The sequence below is a fragment of the Equus quagga genome, chromosome 4, assembly GCF_021613505.1.
Source record: "Equus quagga isolate Etosha38 chromosome 4, UCLA_HA_Equagga_1.0, whole genome shotgun sequence".
NCBI classification, from domain to species: domain Eukaryota; kingdom Metazoa; phylum Chordata; class Mammalia; order Perissodactyla; family Equidae; genus Equus; species Equus quagga.
The window spans coordinates 16,867,266-16,892,042 of record NC_060270.1 but is presented as its reverse complement, the minus strand read 5'-3'; the positions used below and the strand labels follow the sequence as shown (position 1 = coordinate 16,892,042).

At 35.0% G+C, this 24,777-nt stretch overlaps 1 protein-coding gene across 21 annotated transcripts in view; it reads left to right on the top strand.

Moving 5' to 3' along the window:
* ZBTB20 (zinc finger and BTB domain containing 20) overlaps positions 1 to 24,777 on the top strand; it is a 770,585-nt gene that overhangs the window by 153,579 nt on the left and 592,229 nt on the right. For all 21 annotated transcript variants that reach the window (XM_046659181.1, XM_046659174.1, XM_046659197.1 and 18 more), the window contains one exon: positions 8,669 to 8,719. The gene's annotated coding sequence lies outside the window, so the exon portion shown is untranslated. The remainder of the gene's footprint in view (positions 1 to 8,668; positions 8,720 to 24,777) is intronic.

Sequence of the window (24,777 nt, the reverse complement as noted above, 5' to 3'; positions counted from 1 at the left end):
CAGAGTGTCTGGATCCTAGTAAAAGAGTTTGCATGTGTGTGTTGTGTTAATTTAAGATCCACCGTGTTTTGTGTCTGAGTGAGAGAATTAGTGGGAAGATAAGTTTAGCCCTTTGTTTGTTTTCTTAGGTATTCAAATGATCAGTATTTTCTGAACAGAAATGTGAGCTTCTGAGCTAAAGTGAGAACGATTGGATTGATTGTATCTGAATCAACTTTTGTTGAATCCGAGGGAAGGTCATGCATAGGTGCCTGGATAGGAATAAAAGAGTGAGAAGGGAGGAACATTGAGATAGTGAAAGTCTGGGAGAAATTGGAGGTTAGCACTTGGTTCTTTCGCTCCATGACCATGTAGATTTCAGTTACATGAACAATCCTTGAACACATTGCAGGTTCAAAGAAATGTTTGCTGAATCAATATATATAAGTTCAAAATCTTATCTGATTGTATTGGAGGGTACAATTTCTGCATTATTTGAAAGAGAGGATACATAAAGGAACTAGCTTATGGAGGACATTGAAAACCAAGCACATAGGATTTAAAATTGTAAGTGATTGGGAATCATCATAGGGAATAAGGTAATAATTAGATGATTTCCAAATATTTGTTTTATTATGGTATTTAGAGACAGAAGGAGCCGAGGGTGATATTTTATTCCAGGTCTACTTTCTGTTTTAACCAAGTTCTCGTTCGCAGCCTCGCTTGCCTGTAGTTACTCCATAGAAGTCCCTGGGTCTAGTGACAAGAAGCTGCCTCGGTTATCGAGGTTCTTTCTTGTTATGTGGTCCTGTATGTGTCTTCCTATTTGCCTTGTGCTATACCTTCTTTCCTGTATATCTGATCTTTAACCATTTTTCAGGACTCTGAGCATTCTGTTTTATTTTGCCCTTTTATATTTGTGGTCACACCAGTACCTGCTTGACTGCATTTATATGTAGGGAATAATTCAGTAAAAATTAAATGGGATAAATTTATAACTGAAAACTTTTCTGTACCAACTGTAAGGATGAGATTTTTTCTCTCTTTTTTCTTTTCTGTTATCAGCCTTTGCTCTTCATGGGACTACTCAAAATACAAAGGTTGGTACACTAAAAGCAAATTCTGAGATACAAATTTGTTGCTATCTCTGGGAACACTCAATCTGTCAGTGAGAAGCATATGCCAAGAAAATTTTCAGGTTGCTGCAGCTTTGGTCACTTGAAGCAACTTGCCTGCCCTCACTAAATATGCATTTTATTTTAATATTTTATTTCATGAAAACTATTTAAGCCTAGACAGTAAAACTCATGTAATCTGTTTTGTTCTTCTCTTTAAACGAATTAGGAATCACGACAATCTCACCTTTGGGAACTGTTATTATGATAATTTGGCCCATTTGTCCTGTTGTCTTGGTTGGCCTTTAGAATGTATAATCATTCAATTTTGTCTCATCAGGACTATTTCCAAAAAGGAAACGAGGGGTCAGCTTTTACTGTAGGATTCCACATTTACTGAGATAGCAGTGTCTTATTTTTCCATCTGGGTATTTGACTCTGGGAAAATTACCATGGCGTATAACTGCCAGCTGCACAAAGGTGGTGCCAGTTTTGTCAGCAACTTATGAAAAACTCCTAAATGAATATGTATGACAAAACAGTATAAACATTTTCTTGCATGGTAGTGAAGAGGTGGACTTGTGTTAAAATATAAAACCACACGATAAAACCCGTCAGCTCATGAAGGGTTCAAACTAGACCTGTGTGGTTGTAGGAGTGCAGACTGGCCAGCCTGAGTGGGTGTGAATCCTAGTTCTGCCACTCAGCAGACCGGTGATCTTCGGCAAATCGCTTAATCTCTGTGCCTCAGTTTACATGTCAATAAAATGGGGATAATGACATCTAATATCTAGGTACCTGCCTCCTGGAGTTTTTGTGAGGTTTAAATAGGTAAATATACATAAAAGTACTTAGAACAAAACCTGAATACAGAGCATGCTTATGTATTTGCTAATATCACATAATCTGTAGAAGTAAAGATGAAAATGTAGCTGTTATCTGAGCCTGCCTCCTCTAAGAGTTACAAAAGTGTGAGAAAATTCTTACCACTTCTAGAATGTGGAATAATTTGAAAACAGCACTATTTTGTTTTAAAGCTCAAGCATTGATAGTGCAATTGCCCTGAAAGGAGACATATTTAACCTTTAACCAAGACGAAATTAAGCAGAATTGTTTTTATACTCCCCTTTTAGAAAAAAGGAGACGAATCATTAGAAAATAGTTCATTTTTAGGGGTATCTTCAAAAAGCAACTTTAAGCATGCTTGTTATGTTCTGGGGTCACTGTGTAGTCAGTACAATATCCTATGTCTACGTGTTTAGAATTCTGTCAAATTAGAAGGCAAGTGGTCGTTACGTGGGTCTCTGGACTCCTGGAAATTTTATGCAAAATTTTGTGAACATATATACTTTTCTAGAGAAGAAGAGCCTTGGTTTTTATCATCTTCTCAGAGGGACTTATCCCCCAAAAGATCAAGAACCACCCTCTAAAGCAGTATAAATTTTTCATCTTCAGTGAAAGACAAAATTGTAATACCCTATTTACCAAGGTAGCGAAATCTGCTAGTATATCCTAGGTTTTTATTTAAAAGGATCAAAATGAAAACTTTATTCTCCCTGGTGAACTTTTAGCTAACCATAGAATTTAATTATTTGGTGTTCTAGGTAATAATCAATGTTTACTTGTGTCAAACAGCCATCATTCTTCAGTATATTAGTTGAGCCGGTATTTTGTCCAGAGAAAATGATGATTTTTGTCTTCTGTTCATTCTTTCTTTTTGTCCTTCTAGTTTCAGAATTATTGACATTTTGCATAGTTTCACAATTGTGTACTTCTTATGATGTACTTAGGAGTAAGAGCGTTCTAGAAATGCTTGCTCCAAAACCATTATTATATCAATCTCATTAATATAATTTAGCCCAGAATGTTTCTACTCGTTCTGTCCAAATGTATTGTGACATAAAGTATCTGAAAGAGGACAAAGGAAAGTTGGAAGGAAGGGAATTTTATTGACTGCTGAAATCTCAAAAATGTGTTGTATTGGCTTATGCGCTTGTGCAAATGTTTAAGTTTCCATTTACTTTGGTGTTTTTTCATTGCTTTTATTAAAATGGCTTAATAGAATATTTTAAAATAATTGTTCTATGGAGCCTTAGAAGCTCAAAACTTTAAAGTTTTTAGTTGAAGGAGATTAATAATTCAGAAATGCATTCTGTTTACCTGTTAATAATTAAGCAGGTTAGACTGTGTACTTTTTATAGTCATTGAGTTTTAATTTATTTATTTGTTGGTGAGTTGGTTTTTAAGAATTCATTTAAGGCATTCTGCTATTGGGAAATAAAAATAAACAGAGTCAAGCAGCACATAATAAAGGGAAAGGCTTGGGTTACTTTTAAAGAGACAAGTGAGAAAAAAAAAGAAATTGATTGGATTTTAGGATTAAAAGCAGTATTTAGCACATAATCTTTCTGAACTTTTCCCCTCTGTTTGGTAGGGAAACTGAAATACCTAATAGCAAGTATAATTGAGTCCAGTGAATGGTCTTTTGTTGTTGCCCGAGAGCTCTGGCCCAATGTAATTTGATTTGATCTTAGATGTCTTTAGTATGGGGCTTAGCCAGGTCACTTTTATGGGTTCTTGATGAAGTCCACCTTAGAACTTATGAGATTTCTCTGCTGTTTTAAAAACTCTGATAACACCCAAAGCCAAAACGAATACCTCCACGTTAAGACGCACCATTATGGATGGACTAGAACTAAATCTTTTCCAGTCTTAGGGGGAATATATCTTGTCCTCCTGGCTATGTATGCACAGGTTCTTTCTGATGTTCTGTAAGGATTATAAATTGGTTTTCACTTGACATTTTTGATGAGATACAACCAAACTTAGTATTTAAATTTTTATTTACTGAAGACTTGTTTTCTGTAATTATTGATAGAGGATAGCGTTTAGCAGTTCCTTTTCATTTTGTCCTAAATTGTCGATTTCTTACTTTTAATTTTCACCTATTTGAAATTATATTCCTTCTACTTCAAAACTCATTGCGTATGGCTTCATCTGTTCTCCTGGCATATTTTATTGGTCTCTCTATGGTGGCCCTATCACTGAAATTGATGCATGTTTTATCTGTTTTCTTTTATAGTAGTATGCTAACTATATATATAACCCCAAACTTCTTAAGTTTTATACATTCCAGGCTATGCCTTTCTTTGAAAATTTAATTAAAGATGTAATCAGTTAAAATTTGGCTTCTAAGAATCTAATAGATACCATTATAGGTGGCTGCTGGGTTTTTTTTACAAATCTTATTTTTCTTTCTTTTTTCTTTGTTGATCTCTTTTTTCCCTCTCTCACTCAATCTTCTTTCCTTGTTTCCTTCTTCTTTTTTTAAATCTACACATTTAATGGAGGTGGTCTTCACCAAATAGACATTTCACCAGATAGACATTTTCAAATGGGTTTCTTAACATTCAGAAAATCTAATAATATATCATCTAATTTTTTTCTGCAACATAGACTAGATGTCTTGTTTTAGTGCTTTTTATGTTTATAAAAAGCACTTTGTGTTTGTTCTAGAAAATTTGGAGAGAAATTGTAAGAAGAAAAACATCTGCCATAATCTTAATACCTGAGATAAGTACTAGGAATAATTTAGTATATATAGTCTTTACATGCTTTTATTTAATATGTCTATGTTTTTTCTAATACATACACATGCATACCTACAGATCTACATTCATACACACATATGACCAAACATTGTGCATAATCTATATATATGTATATATGATATATAATACAAATTATTAAACATTGATATCCTCTTATTACCATTTTACAACCTGCTTTTAAAGCTTAATGGTGTATTATAAACTTTTACTTCCTGTATTTATTGGAAACTTATTATTATATTACGTATAATTTATTTAACCAGCTCATTATGGAATATTTAGTTTATTTTAATGCGCATTTCTTTCACTGCTATTACAGATTAATATTATTTCATATATATCAGCGTGTATTTCTCCTATTGTGAATTTCCTGTTCATTTGAAAAAATGAGATATTTGTTTTATTCATTTATATATAAAAACTGTTAAACCCTATGAATATTATATACATTCAAAATATTTATTTCTTGTTGGCCTCTTAGTTTTCTTCAAGATATTTTTGAAATTATAAAAATTTTTAATTTTAATTAGTCAAATTCATAAATCTTTGTGCTTCTGTTACATACCACTGCTTATGTTATATACTACTGCTTATGGGCCTAAAAAGGCTTTCTCACCTTAGAATTAGAGTTCAGAAAATTATATACATAGGTTTTCTTAAAGCTCTCTGATTGTTTTACTTATTATATTAAAATATATCAGTCTGATTTATATTTTGGTGCCTGGTAAGAAGTAGAGAACAAATTTTTTTTTCTCTCATATAATTAGTCAGGTATCTCAACACTGTGGAAATGCTACCTGTAATATTTACCCCACACTCGACTCCTTGTGGTCTGTTCTACTGATCTGTCTCTTACCCTGCCAGTATCATGCAGTCACTTACATTTCACTCTTTGGTAAAAAACTAACCTTGTTCTCTACTCCTTTGCTGCGGAACCAAAACCTAACACTTGATATTTTTTTCTGTTGTAATCTCCTATTTTGTTTTATTAATTTTTTAAAAACTTTGAACTGACTTAAAAGCATCAGAACTATTAAAGATAATTTTAGTTCAATTCAGTTCAACAGAGATTTATTGAATATTTGCTATATACCAGGCCCTGTGTTTGTATTAGGGATACACAAATGAATCAGATACCTGTGCAGTAGGATCCTTGCGCTGGGAAAATATATTAATCGGATAGAAGCAGACAGAGTATGTAAATGGTCAAGACAGTGGCCTGATTGGCAACTTCATTGTTTTCTTATTGTTTCTTCTTTTTTTAATCTATGACTTATTGGCTCTAGTCATTTCATATATTTTTCCCTTTTTTCTTTCTAATTCAGAAAAAGATTAATTATTAAGTGACATTGATTTAACAGAGTTAGATTGACTCAAGCATATGAAATATGATGACTTTTTCATATTCATATAATCTATTTGCTTTTTCTAATTAATGAACTGGTAATTATGTCTTCCTATTTTCTGTTCTATAAATGTTTATTGAATTCTTGCTAGGTGCTATTTCAGGAGCTATAGGGAAATAAAAATGAATGTCTTTGATAAATATATAATCTGGTGGGGGAATTCACCATTTATAAAAATAATAGCAATATAATAAAATAATAGTTATTGAGAGTACTGTTTGCTGTCTGTTAGCCACTGTATTAAGAAAGGTAATATGTATCTCCTTTAATCCTTACAACAGCCCATATCCACCCCCAGATATGTTTTTGACTCTCTCCTTCACTTCACTCAGGCCTTTTCTTATTGTCACCCCTTCTGAGAAGCTTTCTTGTCTAACCCTACCTAAAATATCAGCCCTTGTAACTGTCAATGCCGTTTGTTTGCCCCCATGGTACTAATTATAGGACATTGTAAGTCTAACAATTTATTTGCTCGTGGTTTGTTTTCCCTTCTAGAATGAATATTGAATGGAAGACTAAACAATGGGTTGTAGAAGTTCAGAGTTGTAAAGGGCAAATTTTAATTTAATATATAACATTTAACATTTAACTTCTTTAACCCCAAATTTCTTTATCTGTAAATAGATACAGACTTAGTGGCGGTTTCATAGGGTCGTCAGGCCATTCATCTTTCATTCATAAATATTCAGCCATCTCCTGTGTGGCAGACACTATTCATGGAAATGGCGGATGCGGTGAAAGAGACAAAGTACCTGCCCTTGTGGCATGTCCATCTAGTGGGGGAGGCACACTATAAATAAATAAAAAAATATTTTTACAGCATAATGTCCTTTCCCACCTCCTCCCTATAAGCTGAACATTTTTTCTTTTCCATCTCCAGTTATCTTCTGTTTATCCATGATTAACAGTTCTGATCTCCTCCTAACAGATTCTAATTCTCAGTGCCTCTGGTAGAGTTTGGTGTTGCAGAATAAGTGTGATATTCTCATATACTCTGAATACAACAGGACTATCACCTTCCTTTTCTGGATCCCATTTTTCTGTTAGTACAGCCTAAACTCAGCTTTGTTTTGGCATACTGGTATGGCTTGTTGTTTGGTTCTTTGTTTTGCCTTTGTAACATATTGTTTATGCATATTAAAGATCCAGTCAATTAAAATTCTCAGACCATTTTCATTTTAATGGGTCTTTTACTGTAGATGTACTGGTTTATAGGATTGCCTGATGTTTATGTATGCATTTCCATTAGTAAAACTGCTTTTGAGACTTTTTGAATGGCTGAATCTCTGTGGAGATTATTAGTAAATATGACATCAAGGTCATCATTGAGATTTCATAGCAAATTTAGAGAGATCGCTTTCCAAGGGCATAAAATATCAAACTCAATTTTTAATACAAGAGTTGTTTCTAATTACATCATTTCAGATTCAAACTCGCCAAATTATCTTTAAAGGCACCTCAGCATCCTGCCTGCTGTACCGCTCCCAGTCCTAACTTTAATTGTATACTATCAAAATGCATTTGGATGGAAAGGAATTTAAAAGTGACTCATCCATTTGTTTGACATCTCTGCCTGCAGATCTGAGTAGGACCCTGCTATTAGACTAGCTTGCTAAGACAGGAAATATAAAACCATGTTCTAATGTCAATGCATTAGGTGCTGTACACCAGTTCAAGCTATATTGAACATGGTACACTCTGCTCCCTATTTCTTTCCACTCATTTACTCTATTCTCTTTCGATTATCTTTTTTTATGCAAATCTCTACAACCTCACTCACTATTTTGAGGATGAGGCCTGTGTCTTACCTTTGTATACTTCCTAACACACCAGTGCTTACCAGTGTATTATACACAGTAAATCTTTTCAAAATCCCTGTAATTAAGAGTAAACAAATGAATAGGATAAAGCCTATTTGGGATTAGTCTTTTTTTAATTATAAAAATAGAAATGTAGAGCCAGCTCTGATGGCCTAGTGGTTAAAGTTTGACACGCTCTGCTTCAGTTGCCTGGGTTCAGTTTTCAGGTGTGGAACCACACCACTCATCTGTCAGCAGCCATGCTGTGGCGGTGGCTCAAACTGATGAACCAGAAGAACCTACAACTGTACACAACTATGTACTGGGGTTTTGGAGGGGATAGGAGAAGAAGAAAAAGGAGGAAGATTGGTAACAGATGTTAGCTTAGGGAGAATCTTCCCCTGCAAAAAAGAAAAGAAAAAAGAAATGTACAAAACCTTTAATTCTGTAAATTAAGAAAGCTTCTAATAATACTATTCAGGGTATTCATGGTCATACTGTAATAAATACTCTATTCTCCATCTAAACTCGACACCCACAGCGGTTTATATTGTACATTTGTGCCACATTTTACTGAGTTCTTGTTCCGCATATACACAAATGAACATGCTAGCCTTTATTTTTCTTTTAAAGCTATAGATTTTAGTTGACATACCCAAACTCAGCTACCTATTTCTCATGACTAGTCATAAAGACATTATGGAAATGTAAATTGTTTCCTTGGCAGACTTCTAATTTTAAGTATTTCTTTTTTGCAGTCACACAAAAGAAGTGCTAAGAATTGCCCTTTGAGACTCTGAAGGCTGAAGGTAATGTCTAAGTATATTTTCTTAAATGGGTTTTATCTTCTTTAAATGTTTTATAATATTTAAGGCCTTGGGTTTATTACCTCAAGTCTTTCCTTTATTGTCCTTTGACACATTAAATATCTTTTTCTATGTCTGCCTAAAAAATAATCTGAAATTATAAGTCAAAAAAGAAGAAACCTTTTGTCATCTCAGAATATCTCAGCCTACTTGGGTGCTAGTCCCCTTCTTCTGTCTATACGGAATGCATTATAGCCTTTCCCCTTTTTAAAAATCAGTGTGGAGCTCTTCTGATTTTATACCTTACCCTTTTCTTAAATAGACGTATTGGCTTAAAGCCAAAAAGTCAGTACCTGTTCTTCATCAGGAAGAGCTTTTCAACTAACTCTAAGAATAAAAATGCATTTGTTGTGGACAACAAAACCATTCAGGTGAGAATTAGTGGGTCCTGGTAGTCAGAAGTCCAGAAGTTTATAACAGACTAGGGTTGCTGCATTGTGTCTAGGGAGCTCATAGGGATTGAAGAAGGTTCTTAGACAAGAGGGGGCTGTAATTACTTGGCTTCTTACATGCCTGGTTAGACCTTCCAGCAAGAATAACATGGTAGGGTAATTTATGATAGAAGAGTAAATCACAGATTACATTGGAGGGGGATGGGGTGGTGTGATCCAACCATCAGTTTTGTGAATACATACACTTAAGCATGTGTGATAGCTTGTTTTTAATTTCTTTACGCCAGTGCACACCTCAAACATTCCGTTTATCAGTGGGATATGCAAATTGTTCCAAATGCAGCAGCAGTACTTTCACCTGAATGTCAAAACTGTCAGAGTGCTTTAAATCAAATCTCCATAACATTTTTTAAAAACCAGCCAGCCTCGAGATCGAGGCACCAAACTCACTGCAAAACCTTGATTCCCACACTTTCACAAACTCCTGTGTCAACAGGGTAACGTCAAAGTCCTCATTCACCTGCTTTCTAATTTTAACCTTTTAAGGATTTTATTTTATTTGGCTTAATTATGATATTTTCTACAAATTAATGATAAATGCCTTGATTAATAAAACCAAATGTCAGAGAAAATGACAACTTGATGAAAAATTAATCCTTGGCAATATTTTAAGGTACAGAAGTACTAAAGATGTACTCTTAAACCTCAGACTTCATCAGTTCTTTTTGAAGAGAGGTAACCAGAATTCTCCTTGCACCTAAGTTTTCATGGTCACATGTGTAGGTGCATTTTAGTGACATAATTTTCAGCTATTGTTTTTACTGCCAGCTGTTATAGATAGAAATATGTTCTTAATTTTTATCACTCCCTTGCCCCACAATATTATTTATTTTTATTTTACAAAATCAAGGTCATATTTTATATTTTGGGTTGGTTATAGATATGAAGCTGCTGTACTAAGAGTCCAAATACTGTGCGTGTGTGTGTCTATGTGCACGCGTGCGTGTGTTTTAAGAGATCTCATGGTGTAAAATGCAGTAACTGGTGATTGGATATCTGCTAGACTATTAATTCATTTGGTTGTGATTATTTCAGCTGGTATATTTATAAATTATTTAGTAAAAATAATATCTACCCAGGGAGAGCAGTCTTTCAAAAAGAAATGGATTTTAATATAGGAATTTGCTTTTTTAAAATATATTTTTTTTCTGGGATTTCATTGAAAGACCTGAATACCAATAAAGAATTGTAAGTCATTTTGTTCCTGTAAACGGTTGGTCAATTTAAAAAACTGAAGAGTAAAAAATATGACTATTTTATTTTTCTCCTTGGAGTTGAAAGATAAAAACTAAATCACGTGGGGACCAGCCTGGTGGCATAGTGGTTGAGCTCGAGTGCTCTGCTTTGGGAGCCTGGGGTTCCCGGGTTCGGATCCTGGGCATGGACCTAGCACTGCTTATGGAGCCGTGCTGTGGCAGGCATCCCACATATAGGGTAGAGGGTGATGGGTGGGGATGTTGGCTCAGGGCCAGTCTTCCTCAGCAAAAAGAGGAAGATTGGTGGCAGATGTTAGCTCAGGGTTAATCCTCCTCCTCAAAAAAATAAATAAAGATAAATAAAAATAAATCACATGTATTTTTCCATCTTCACAAATATCAGGATGATTTTTGAATGTGATTACTTAAATATCGATTAACTACTATGTGGAAATGGTACTGTGCAGGATTATAGTCCATGCTGGTTTTCTATCCCTGTATTTCACAGATAAAGCTGCCAACCGGACGGGGGAAGGCACAGTGGCCTCTTCTGCATTGTGTTTTTGTTTGATTTGGTTGTTCTGGGATGAAAAGACCCACATAATATAGTGTCAGTGAAATGGACTCACTTGGACCATCTGTTCATGTAACAACCTGATGATCATACCTATCAACAGAAATTTTTGCCAACTAATGTTAAATCACTTTTTTCTGTAATATACTGGGAATATTTGGGTATGTGTTTCGGGCATGTTGCTATACATAGTAAGATAAATAGAGGTAAATGTTAGTTAACATCCTGTAAATACAATATACACCAATCCCAAAGGAAAACATTCTTCAATGGAGATTTTTAGTACTATTTAAAATTGGAGATGGATTGGGATGAATCTCCCCTTTGCTGGCTATAGGTTTTATTTTTTGTGTCTTGCCTGGTTCCAGGCATCCAGTCTGTACTGGCAAAGCTGCGTGATGAGGAGAGGCCACCAACATTGCTGCCCTGACTGCTTACATACCTGCCATGAATAATAGATCTGTCAGCTAGTTAATCACTGCATTGTAACTGTCTCTGTTCCTTCTTAGCTGATCACTGCCCAGAGGAGTTCAAGTTCCATTGTAACACAAAACTTCTATTATGTTTCTATACCTGCATTTATTTGTATGCAAAAGTATCCATTCTTCTTTTGTCATATACCAGTAAATAAGACATGCCCCACTTCTTTGACAGTTCTTAAATTACATATTAAACAATACGCTTTTTTCCCCTTGTTTATTCTATTCTTTCTCCTTTCCTCATGTACTTCCGCATATGAACCTATTAACTTTTGTCCATTAATTACAAAATTTGGTTAAGGTTATACTAATACCTACCTCACAATCCACAGTTTTATAAGTTTTTAGCTAAGATTCTAGTTATTTGGGTTAAGTACTGTGAGAGAATGTCATCCTTTCCCCAAAATGTCTGTGAACAAAGGAGACAGACTGAAACCCAAAATAATCTTTAAAAGGCTTTTGCTTCGTGCTGTGTTGTTTGATCCTAGAAATGAGGACAACTAACTCGGCCCTACACAAAATCTTTAGTTTCAGGACGTTGAGTTATGATATTTTAAATTTAATGCTTGAATTAACATACACAACAATAAGCTGATGTCTTTGAAAAATCTAAACCTTACAGAAAATTAAACAGTGTTAGAGTATTTCTCATCCAACAGAGAAAAAAAAAACCACCTAAAAATAGGTGTTTTCTAATGGACTTAAAATACATAAATTCCCAGTTTCAGTACTTATAATTAGACTGTATCATCTCTCTAAATGACTTTTTAGCATCTTTGGAAACTGCATTCTCTCCTTTAAGCCTACAGGATTTTATTCTGCAAGCTCAAGTGATTGAGATCTTACTGGTTTGAAAAGATTAATGCAGCTTCCAACGTTGCCTAATGTATAACTTAAGTACCAGTAGAACGATCTGTTCTTTTAAATAGGATTCATTTACCCCATTAGTTTCCTTTGGAAGCCTGTGTTTATTAATTGAATAAACTATGTTCATGAAACGCACTGATAAAGCAATCAAAAGATCTCAAGAAAAACCATGAACATTGTCCAAGATATGAGGGCATTTGTATTTCTTGCCTAAATGCTGCATTCATTCTTCCTCCCTATCTACCCTTCCCCCAGATATCCAGGTCTCTCTTTGTATCCTTTCCTGATGACAAGATGTTTTTTATTCCTCTAATGAAGTGGGAAGCAGATTAACATGCTTTCGTCTTGGGAATCAGATTACTTATTGTAGTACTGCTCAACATATCTTTGTAATACTCCTCAACCCCTACCCACAACTAATTAGTGACTTCCAGAATTAGGGAAATTCTTGGTTGTGCGGTGGTTCTATGTTTACCAGTGATCAAGGAAGTGTTACTAATACACTTGTCAGTATTAAAAAAGAATTAAGTAAATAAAGGGCCAGATGGTCGAGCCCAGGACCTATCAAGAGCCCAGTATGTGTGGGCTGGTCCAACGGAATGACAGGAACGTACTACCAGGCTAAGTGAAATCAGAGTGAGGCTTTCATTTATAAGAAAAAGGACATTTTTCAAATGTGTTTTCTTACTATATAGTGACTTACACATTCAGATCTCGTTTATACTAATAACGTTTGAGAGCATATATTTCCCCATGCATCAAGAGCCAACAGTCTTTCCATGTGTCAGAAAAGTCTCTTGGAACACGACATAGTGGCATCAAAGGAGAGAAATAACCATTTAAGCATTTTATTGGTTCAGAGAAGAATCCTGCTCTGTTATCTCACAAAACCTATGTTATTACTATTATAACTTACTACATTTTGTTATAATTGAATACTTATCTCCTCCAATAGACATTATGGTCATGATATAAGGAACCTGGATATGTAGTGTTTACTATAGTGCATGGCCAGATGAGGAACTAGTAAATATTCTCTTAGTGTTTTGTTGTAATAAGAGCATTATAATAGTGGTTATAATAAGATTAATTTAAACTGAAGAAATTAAGAAGCAAACTTCCTTCCTTTCTTATGAATAAATTGTCTTGACACACATGTATATATGTATAAACATCTTTTTTTCCCCACTCTAATTTCCATCTTTTTCATTTTTCATCTATTTTAATTTGTTTTATCTGGTAACTTTGTATGTTCAGAAGCTTTTTTTCCTCTTTATAGTTTCTAGGATAGATGGATGGATCAGTGAATTACAAGGTAGGTAAATTGACCAAATAGAATGTACAGTTTTTCTCCCCACAATCACGTGTATAATACTAGAGGAGACTAGCTAACCATAGGCCCCCCAGCTTCCTTCTCTCCATCCCTTCTTTTCATCCTCCAGCAGATATTTATTGACTGCTCTGTGCCAGGAACTTCCTAGGTCTTGGATATAACTGCCGAACAAAAGTAACATAGTCCTTACCCTTGTGGAGCTTACAGCCTAATAGGAACATATAATAAACACATAAATAAACATTATAAACATATGTATATAATGAAATGACTTATTTTACTGGACTTCTCAATTCTGGCATGGGTGAGGAATTTGGTCTACTGCAGAGAAATCTTCAATGGCCTGCCTTATTAATAGTGGATCATTTCTAGATTAATAAAATGCAGGCACATCAAATTATTTCAGATTATATTTTAAGGGATAGGTGGCCTTGGGATGAAGATAAGTGAAGCAATATTTGCTTTCAAGGTGAGACATAAAGAAAACAATTTTGTAAACCTGGTTTACTGTATATAATGTAGGTGACCTTGATATGTATTTTCAAATCTCAGACCAAAAAAAATCACAAGAATTTCTGGTATTTTTTAAATTACAGAAAATTATTTCCTGTAAAGATTGTTTATTAATAGTCCAGAGTTTACCTGTGAATTGAGTTGTAGTAATGGTGATGAAAGAGCAAGTGATGGAAATGTATATTTTCCCTTCCTCTCTTTGGACATGTGTGTGGAATATTTTTGTCTTCTGATCAGATTGTTCATTATGCTCCCTTTGGACAAGTGCACTGTTTGGCCTTCCAGCCTTGCATGCTCATTCAAAGGCATTCCAAGTCATTATGCTGGACTTCAGCCTTGTTCAGTAAAATGCCATTTCCTCCATCAGCTGTCCACTTGGATATACATTCTTTTTACTCTCAAAAAGATTTTATATGCATTCAGAGTATATTAGATGGATTTGTCAAATTACTCACAGATAATCAGTTTTTTAAAGTTATAATTTGAGCTGTGACCTCTCAAACTGTGAATTATAAGGTTTGACCCTTTGGTTCACTGTTTGACACAGCAGCCATTAATTACAGTTTTTAAAGGACATTTTATTTCAGTTAGAATTTGTGTTATGAAAACAGTTTAAGTATTTTTCCTTTAACTTTCAGGAATAAATGCTGAAATGTAAATGTACGTGTACGTATATATAATATGTACATTCAAATATAATATGTAGCTGGCTTATATATGCATACCATGCTCAAAAGCATTTATGCGTATTTCCAGCAGTATGTTAAGTCTGTTGTACATACTTGGAGAGATTTCTGTATGATAGCCTGTGAGTTAGCACTAAGATCATACTTATTTTATATAACTCTGGTATCAGGACGAGACCGACTTTTTAAATATGTTTATCAAGGTGAGAGAAACTTTATTATTCTTTGAATCTCGGCTTTTCTCTTTTGTTTTTATTGAGCAGGGATACAGAAGTAGGCGCTTATGAATGCCCAGTGTCTGACAGTAATTCGAAAGTCCTCAAGATGGATTGAAGTAGCATGGCGGGGAAGAATAGAAACTGGTCAAGTGGTTTTCAGAAATGTGCATAGCTTAAGGGACTATAGAAAAGACATAGCAGAAAAGTCAGTTTAGCTGAGTGCAGAAGGATGTCCAGATGTATGGACCTTTTTCTGATTAAGTTTATAGTTTGGATTGCATTCGTTTACTTTTAGACCCGTTAGTTGGTGGTTTTTAAGGAAATGTTTGCCTCTGCTTTTCCAAAGGGCAAAGGTAAAGTCAGGATCTACAAACTAAAGGTAGAATTTTCAAAAGGCAAAAAATTTCTGAAACTTATTGTAAGCAAATTTTTATTTCACAAAGTACGTTTAATCACTTGCAGATTTCCCAGAATGCCCTGGGATATGACTCCACTAGCCTCTCTCCACTAGCTTCCATTGATACGTAATCTTCCAATCTTTTAATCTTTTAGATAGACACATTTTAGGAGCTTTATTTTCCCATGGCAGAAAACTAATTCTTTAAAATAAATGTAAGTACTTATAAATACATTATGGGGATTTTGGAATTTGAAAATAGTTCTCAGAGATCACTAGGCTTAGAAATATTCAGTTTAATTTTCAGGATTTATGCTAACCTCATCTTTGTTTGGTAAAGATCTCTCTTCATTTTCTCCTATTCCTCTTATTACTTAAAATTAATATTAATACAGGCTGACATTGAAAATTCTTTTTAATTTATTTCCAATGTACTTGTTGAGCCCCTAACTTCCAACCCTCTCCCACTCGTCCCACTTCACCTCCTTTCCCTAAGCACGCAGTTCTTTCTGCCCACACTGCCCTGTTTGCTGTCTTCTCAGAACATGAAGTCCTGCCACGCTTTATGTCTTTGTTCTTACGGTTCACTCAGCCAGCTATGCCCTTCATGTGGCCCAGAAAATGCGATCTCACTAGTGAAGGCCTTCTTTATCCTCTAATACAGAATCAGCACATCTTTTCTTAGTGTCTCCTTCACATTTACTCTCCTGAGTGTAACACTTATCGCATCATGTTATAGTTAGTTTTTACTTATGTCTGTCTTCTTTCCCAGATGGTAAGCTTCTTGAGGGGAAGGAATATGCCTTCTTCATTTTTGTGCTTAGCTTAGACCAGGTACTCAGTAAATGTTCATTGACTTGAGTAGCCTATCAATAGACTTAGAGAAACTATATCAATTGTTCTCAGAACGTTTATCCAGAACACAAACATAGCAAAATGATATTCTGTAAAAATATGTGTACTAAATTTGCTTTGGATCACTATATGATTTCCTCCATGTCTTGGTATTTGCTTTGGTGCTTATTTTTATAGCTTAGTAAGGAAACGAAAGTTTTGTTCCATAGGCTACAATAAAATTAAATACAATGTTAAGATAAAAGACATTCTTTAGGCAAAAAAAGAGAAAAGGACCAAACCAGTGACTTGTCAAAGTAGTTTTAGATATTAACACTTGAAATGATAACATTGAAGGATTAACACCGGAAGTCTTAGAAGTGTTTAATATTCTATAATTTTGTATTAACTGCCATTGATGATTGTACTTAGTTTGAAATGGCTTTTTATATGTATGGACTTACCCAGGATCCAAAATTCAGGCAATAATTAGCCTCTCAAATGGATCTGTTTGGAAAGCATCACAAAATAATAGCTCTCTTCCCAAAGAAAGATGCAGTTGTGTTAAGGCTGCACTCATTTAATGGTGTCTCAGCTGAAACAGGTGCCTTACCTGCTTTGTTCTCCAGGAGCAGCTTTATAGATTTAAGCACTGAATATACAGGACACAGTGGCACTATTAACAAATCAGAATGAGTCCAAGGGAAAACTCTTCCAGCATCCACACACAAAAATGCAGTTAGTAAACAGAGACACTAACTCTCATTAAGCATAATTAAACCTAATATTGACTGTAAACTGTTACTTACCTTAAACTTCTCTGTAGAGAGAGTGGAAGGGGATTAACCTAGCAGACTGGGACATTAATTACTACCTCTTTCACATTAAAGTTACCATCAAGAAGGGCTATATTCATAAATAAAACATAGAAGGGATTGAGAGACTGAAAATATGTAAATTTACTTTAGAAAAAGGAAAGAAAAGCCTAAATTAAAAAAAAAAACTAAGTGAGCCGTGAGTGATGCCAGCTCCAGCAAAATGGAACTCTGGCTAATTACTACAAAAAAAAAAATAGTCTGAAATAATCACAGAAATGTGTCCTTGCCTCTAACTGACGGAATCTGCTTCACGGGAGACTCCAGTTCAGCCAAGTCCACTCCCTTTCACGCCAGCTTCCATCACTGCTGAAATTATTGCGGGGTTTGAGGAGAGGATGAAGGGGCTTGGGAGAAATAGAACCTCTTTCCTTTCCTCCCCCCAGTCATTAATAGCCCTTTATTTATGAAATTGATTATACTGATTGTATGAATGTTGTTTCATTTGTCAGCAAGAAGGCCCAGTGCTGTTTTTTTTGGTTCAGTCAAAATGGTCTGGTAATTGGTCTCCTGCTACTATTTAATAATCTCCTTCTTGGGTGCAATCTAAAGAGTATGTTGTGAAGGATATAAAAATGTCAGCTAAATTTAAGATCGCCTGTTAAGTTTTTATATCATACTGCTGCCCCAAGGGGGGAAGCCAGGATCTGGGAGATAAGACTTTAAAGAGAAAAGCAAAGTAATGACTATAAACTTATCTACCAGCCTTAGAATTGTCTTCAAGATCTATCAGCCTGACTGTTTGCCGTGAAGGTATGCTGTTATCGATTACTTGTTTTCTATTTCCTTTCCGATAAGGAACCATGTACTCATTTCTGGGCTTTCTTGTTATTTCACCAGGATGGGGTTCTCATTTTCGGTACTGAATCCCACATGCAACCTTGTGTATGGTTGTAGTACTAAATCACATTTTAAGTTTAACATATTAGGCTCCTAACCAGGTCTTAGTGTTATCATGCTAAATTTGATCTTTCAGGTGCTGTTGAGCACCAGAATAATACAGTAGTTGTGCATGTGGAAAAGAGAGCTTAGAAATTAAGCCTGGAGCATGTATTCATTTTTTTAGAGGATGTGAGGTTTAATTTAAGAATAAAACCCCTAATTTTTCCTCCTGAATTTAAAGCTAGTTTCACAGCTCATGAGATGAACTAATGAAACAGAAATAATTAATGGACAAAAATCTATCCTTCATTTCCCCCATTGAACAAGAATTCGCAAACTGGTTGGATGACAGAGAGTGAACAAAAACAGTGAGAGTAAGAGTACTTCTCTCCTCTGTTCTTGTAACAATCGTGACATCACGAAATAACCATAACAATGGCACTCTTATTAATCAGACATATTTATACAGAATTAGTGTTGGCTTCTGCTCTATATTACCTTGAGTTTCACATGAACTTTTATTATCTCTGTATATCAAAAGAGACATGGTGAATGAACAAAGAAGCCCTGTTATGAGACAAGTATTATTTGACATTTTTGGAAGCTCTTATTATAGGGTTTCCTCTTAAGTGAGAGTAACGGGAAGGTTGTCATTAGTTGCACTATTACAGACACTCTGGATTTTTAAAAACAGAAATGGAGCCCACTTTTTTCCTTGGAGAAGATTCATCAGTTAGAACAATTCGAATGATCCAAGACTTCTAACCGAGACTTGTTCCCCTAATGTCCTTGTTTTATCGTGTGGAACAATGACTCCATAAGGCATCTCTTAAGTTAATTGTTTTTCCCTTGGTTTACAGAGCTAGTTAGCTATATGGTTCTTATTGTTTTAAAGCTGCACAATCATCTTTAGACTTCTGGAAAATCTCTGAATAAACTGAAGTGCAGAAGTCCTGCAAAGTCTATAGCCTACTGTGAACAGATGCCTTTTATTTTCCTCCCTAAAGAGGACAGCTCTCAGGAAGTTCTTTTGAAGTCTTCTTCCTGGGCTTATGATGGGTCTGCCTGGGAATTATGGTGAAAAAAGCATGATTATGGGTAATATTGAATCTCCTCTTAAAACCATTGGGCCTGTATTTTCAGAGACTGACCAGTTGTCATGTATTTGTGTTTTTTATACCTTAGATAAAATTTTAAGTTCAAAGAATAAAAATAATACTGTTGAAAATAGGTAAGTCGCTACCGCTGTAATATATCAGCTGCCTGAATAAGGAGAACAGTGATTCTCACCGTAGAGAAAGTCGAGCTCAAAATTACCACCTGTGGGGTCTTTTCAAATCAACCTCCCCCAAGTTGACAATTATTTCTGTAGATGCTTGTCTGAGAGCCAAAGATACTAGAAAACAGTTTGATCAATTGATAATTTATCTGCTTTTAATTTTTTGAAATTTAAATACAGAAAATAGAGTAGAGATTTTATAATCACAGAATTTCCCCCTACCTACCTCATATCTTCCTATTTTATGTTAATAGACACTGAGTTGGGGGGCTCAGTGAAAAAACAAACACAATCCCCAAATAACATATAAGCCCTCTGGAAGAAGAAAAGGCTGCCAAGTTTGGGATTTAAACACATGTAAAAGCAAGCCAAGTTCTCTGAATGAGCCATGAAAAATCATTCAACTCCTCCTAATCACTCATCTGTCCTGCTCAGCAACAGGAAAGAACAAAACTGTTTTGTACCTTGAAATCCTTAAACTGAATCCTTTCAAAAATTATTCACTTACCTATCTGTTTGTTTTTAATTTCTAATGTTTTCTATTATACATTTTACTTGGATATTAGAAAGACAGGCAAAGTGACTTTACCTGTGCCCATTCTCCTATCTCTAAGTAGGGTGATGCTTAAAACCTATTTAGAATAGGAGAGATCGTCTTTGTCTGGAGTCAGAAGATTCTTTGGCCTTGACCTCTAGCATGAAATGTCTTCTCATTTTAAGGGTGTTAGTCAAACCGTTCATTTAAGACAGGGTCACTCTATATACAGTTTTTGCTACTTATAAGGCACTTATTGCCCAAATAACACTTGAAGGTGGTTCAAAGCAGTATATATTTCCACATGTCTTAAATTTCCCACCAGATTATGAACTGTGGGAGCAGGGAATATATCATCTATAACTTTATATCCTCTTTAGTGCTTTGGATATTACAGTGCATTTTTTTAGGTGATTCTTGTTTTAAATGTGGACAAGCTGAGGTCAGTGAGGAGAGTCACCAAATTGAAAGGTAGTTCAGTGAACTTTTTTTAACATCAGAATGTGATTCATCTTAATTTTCAAATACGTAAAATTTTCAGGGAAATAAATTCACCTGTGACTCACAAATCACTAGTTTACCTTAGTGGCCAATTATGTACATCCCATCTATGATGTAATCTAAAGCTGGTTATACTTTGGATTTGTACCATGTCTTTAGTAACAAATCAATCCTTTCATTCACTTAAAAAAAATTTATTAGTGCTAATTATGTACAGAGATATATAAGTATAGGGTATATGAAAATGTAGGATGTCTGCTTTTAAGAGACATGTGGGCTGCTGGGGTCTGAAACACAATAGAATTCCACAAGTATTAGTACCTTAAAAGGGGCCTAAAAAGGTTACTAGGGTCACATGAAATCTACTTAGGGGATCAAGGAATGATTCATAAAGATAACACTTGAATGAAAATTTAAAAGATGAGTAGGAATTTGATAGGTGAAGAGGGGGTGGGGAAGTGGTTGCACTGGGGAAGAAAAATCTAGGAAAAAGTAATAGTATGCATGAAGGAATGAGAAAGCCTGGCTCATTCAGAAACGGCAACTCCTTTAATGTGGTTGCATTTTGGGTGGAAGTACGAAGTAAGACAAGATGGGCAATGTTGGCTGGATCATAAAAGGCCATAAATCCTATACTAAGCAGATTGGATTTTATCCTATCATTGTTAGTGAGTCCTTGGATGATGAATGTAAGATGATACATTCAAGAGTGTGGAGATATAATCTATACCATGGAATGATCAAATAGGTATAGGGAATGATGGAGGAGTCACAAATGAGTCAGCTTCCTAGCTTTGATAAGTTTTAGTGTCATTTATAAAAATAGAACATGCTGTTAGCTACTGTCTTCTCTCTTTCCCCTGTCTACACTCAAGTTTCTCCAGAGATAATTTTACTCTCTATTTCCATTTCCGCACCAATTCATTCATCACCCGATCTGTTTCTGAGATGTCTACCACTTCACCAAACTCTTATTGAGATCTCATTGAGCATTTCACCTTGCTGACCACTTCCTCCTTTTTGAAATGCTTTCAGCCCTTCTTTTCCATGACATCATGCTCTTCTGATTTCCTTCCTATATCCCTCGTTATTCCCTTGATATCTTCCTTGCAGACATATTCTCCCATATCAGCTATTAAATGTTGGAGAACCTCAAGGCTGGATCCAAAGCACTTCTGTTGATGCCCAGCATTTTGGACATCTGTATAGCCACAACACGTTGAGATGTTTTCAGGGAATGTACTATAATTCTTTTAAGGTCTTCTTTTGAAGGTCATGTGTCAAAGGTTATATTTAAGTACATACTCTTGTATTCATTATTACTAGTGATATGTAATATTCAACACATGCCTACAGGAGAACTCATATGGTAACTTTTGTTCTATTTTGCACATCTTATAAAATCTTCCTGATGTTTGTTTTAACCTTGGGCAATTATTAATACTCTTTGAATCTCAGTTCCCTAATCTATAATATATGGAAAGCCATCTCAGCTCTTTAGGATTCCTTAATGCTGTGGTTTGATGTTTTACAACCCAAAGAGGATAGTGAACTCTGACGGATGTGCAAATGACATTTTGAATTCCATGGTCAAAGTTTATAATAATGTTTACTTGCCTTTTCCACATCTACACATTATACTTTGCTTCCTATATTTAAGATAATTCTGTGCTTGTGGAAATACATATTACTAATTCCATGTTTACTTAAAATTTCTTTGCACAGATTTTTGCTGTGAAATTTTATCAAAAGCTATTTGAAAATCTGAATGGACTGTATATTCTGGTTATTGCATTTACAGATGCTTATTTAACCCCACAGGAAGCCCAGATGTGAGAGGATCAATTATCCAAGGGGGGCTTAATCTTTTCATCAGTCTTATGGTTTTGTACATATTCCCCTTTTTTGTCTTTGGTTACCACGGTAGTTTCTAAACCCTGTTTTGTGATTGGGTCACATTGCTAATGTACTTTTCAGTACTCTGTGAAAATGGCCACTTTAAGGACAGGTTCATTAGGTATTTGGGGCAGTTTTATTCTTGGTTGGCACCCATTTGATGCTGGTGATTTGTCTACATCTAGTTAATTAATTAATTTTAGAATGACCTTTGTATTTGTCATTATTTTGAATTTAGGACTTGCAAATTTGTGTGCTTCAAAGTATATCTGAGGCTTGGGAGTCTCCTTAATGTTTTCCTAGTATATATGTGTGTGTGTGTACATATGTATTTTTTTGATATTAACTTAGTAAATCTAGTCTTTGAATTGCCCCACTTATTACTAGCTGACTTATTTCCTTGGCATACAAAAGAAACAAACGAAAAAACAGAACAACAACAACAAAAGAAAACCTACTTGGTATTGGTGTTGGTGTCCCTTCCAAATTGGTCCTCACTTTTCTTTTTATTTATTTGTCTTACCCAATGTCTAATGGATTTCCTTTCTACTTTTGGATCTTTTTACTGAACATTTGCAGTGTGTAGTCTACCTGGATTTTTTTCCCCAGACCTACTCCCTCACTTTTTACTCATTTGAGCAATCTTTCAATTTAAATAATAAATGGTCTTTTCTCTTATTTCTTTGTTCACTTTGTCATCTAAACATACAGTATGATATTCTCCATTTCCACTTTTCTCTCCCTTAGTGTTTATTTTTTGTTTCTTGACATTTTGTCCAATAAATTGTTTGAAGGTGAGCCTTGAGCAACCTGTGTGATTTTCTGTTTTTGAAACACTCCTTTAAGGTTTGCTTGTTCGCCCCTAACTGACCATAGGTGCTCATTTGGGGAAGTGAGAAATCAGCTCAGTTTCTCTTGGGGTTCTAGAAAGGAAATCAGTGAGTAATTCAAAGTATTTTCAAATTTTAGTTTTTCGGTCTCCTTAAATCTAGGTTATACATAGTTTTGTCCCAAGCTAGCTAGAAATGGGAGACTCTGTGAAAAATTCAAGTGCAGTATTACCATTTCTGGGTAATTTATAAATTCAGACTGTTTATCTTGATATCTTAAAAATGTTTATTATTTCAAACTTGGGAAAAATAATTACGTTTTAAAAATCTGTGAAATAATAACTGTATTCTGCTCCGAACAAGAAAAATTCCCCTACTCAAGTGCAAGTGTAAATATTGTGCTCCAATAGGAAGCTACTAGCTGATTTTATCTTCATTTAAAAAATTTTATGTATTATAGTGTTCCTAGATTCTGTGGATAAGGATGGCAGATGAAGCAGTATGAGCGGAGTATCAGTGTCACACAAAGAAGTCACAGAAAGTAAGAAATATCTGGACTCTAAAGAATATTATAATAGAAATTCTTTAAACCAGAAACCATGGTTTCTCCTTATTGGCTCTTGTCTGTAGAAGAGAGGATCCACAAAAGAGTAAAGATTCAGTCTACATAAATTGATGGTAAAAATTCCTAAAGTTTAGCATTGAAAAGGGAGCTTTAAAAAGTAAGTGTCTTTGCAGCTTTAAGTAAAACCTCGCTCTTGAAACGCTATGTATTGAGAAGCACAGATATCTGTGTGGAGACACTCAAATAGAGATGCGCCCATTTTTAGTACATTGTGTGGGGAGTGACATGCATGGAACTCCATTAATAGCAATGTATGTTGTGTTCTTTTCATTTTGCTAATGAATTTAGTATCAGATTGATGGATGCTTGGAACAGAAGACTTAATTTCCAGAATAAATAGAACAATGTACAGATCCTAAACATTAGGGCCTGCAAAGCTATCTCCATTGGAAGTCAAGCTCTAGATACACAAGGATGCTTGGAAACATTTGCTTCTCATCGGGTATGAATTGATCTAGCGACCTGTTGTCTGTGGATTCGTTTTCTTTATAAAGGGTGACATCACCTCCAAGGTAGCATTTGGAAATTTTTAGTTGTTCCTGTGACCAGAAAGCACTATTGGAATTTAGTGGATAAGGGAAATAGATGATTTTAAGTCCTGTAATATGTGGACTGATTACTTAGAATCGGAACTTGACCAGCTCAGTAGCTTTGCTGCAGAGAAATGCTATTTGGGCAATCAGATAGGTATCCCTTATGGCAGTAGTTTTCAATCATTTTCATAACGACCCATAGAAAGAAATGCATTTTATCCCACAACTAGAAGGACCTGCAGCTAAGATATACAACTATGTACTGGGGGGTTTGGGGAGATAAAGCAGGAAAAAAAAAGAAAAAAAGAAATGCATTTAAATCATTACCTAGTACCCACATGCAGACATATATAATTGAAGCAAAAATTTCACAAGACAATATTTACCCTTCCTACGTGTGGTGTCTACAAATATTTTCCACACTATCCTGTTTTATCTCATCCTATCCCATCCCATCCCATCCTATCCCATCCCACCCTATCCTATCCCATCCCAT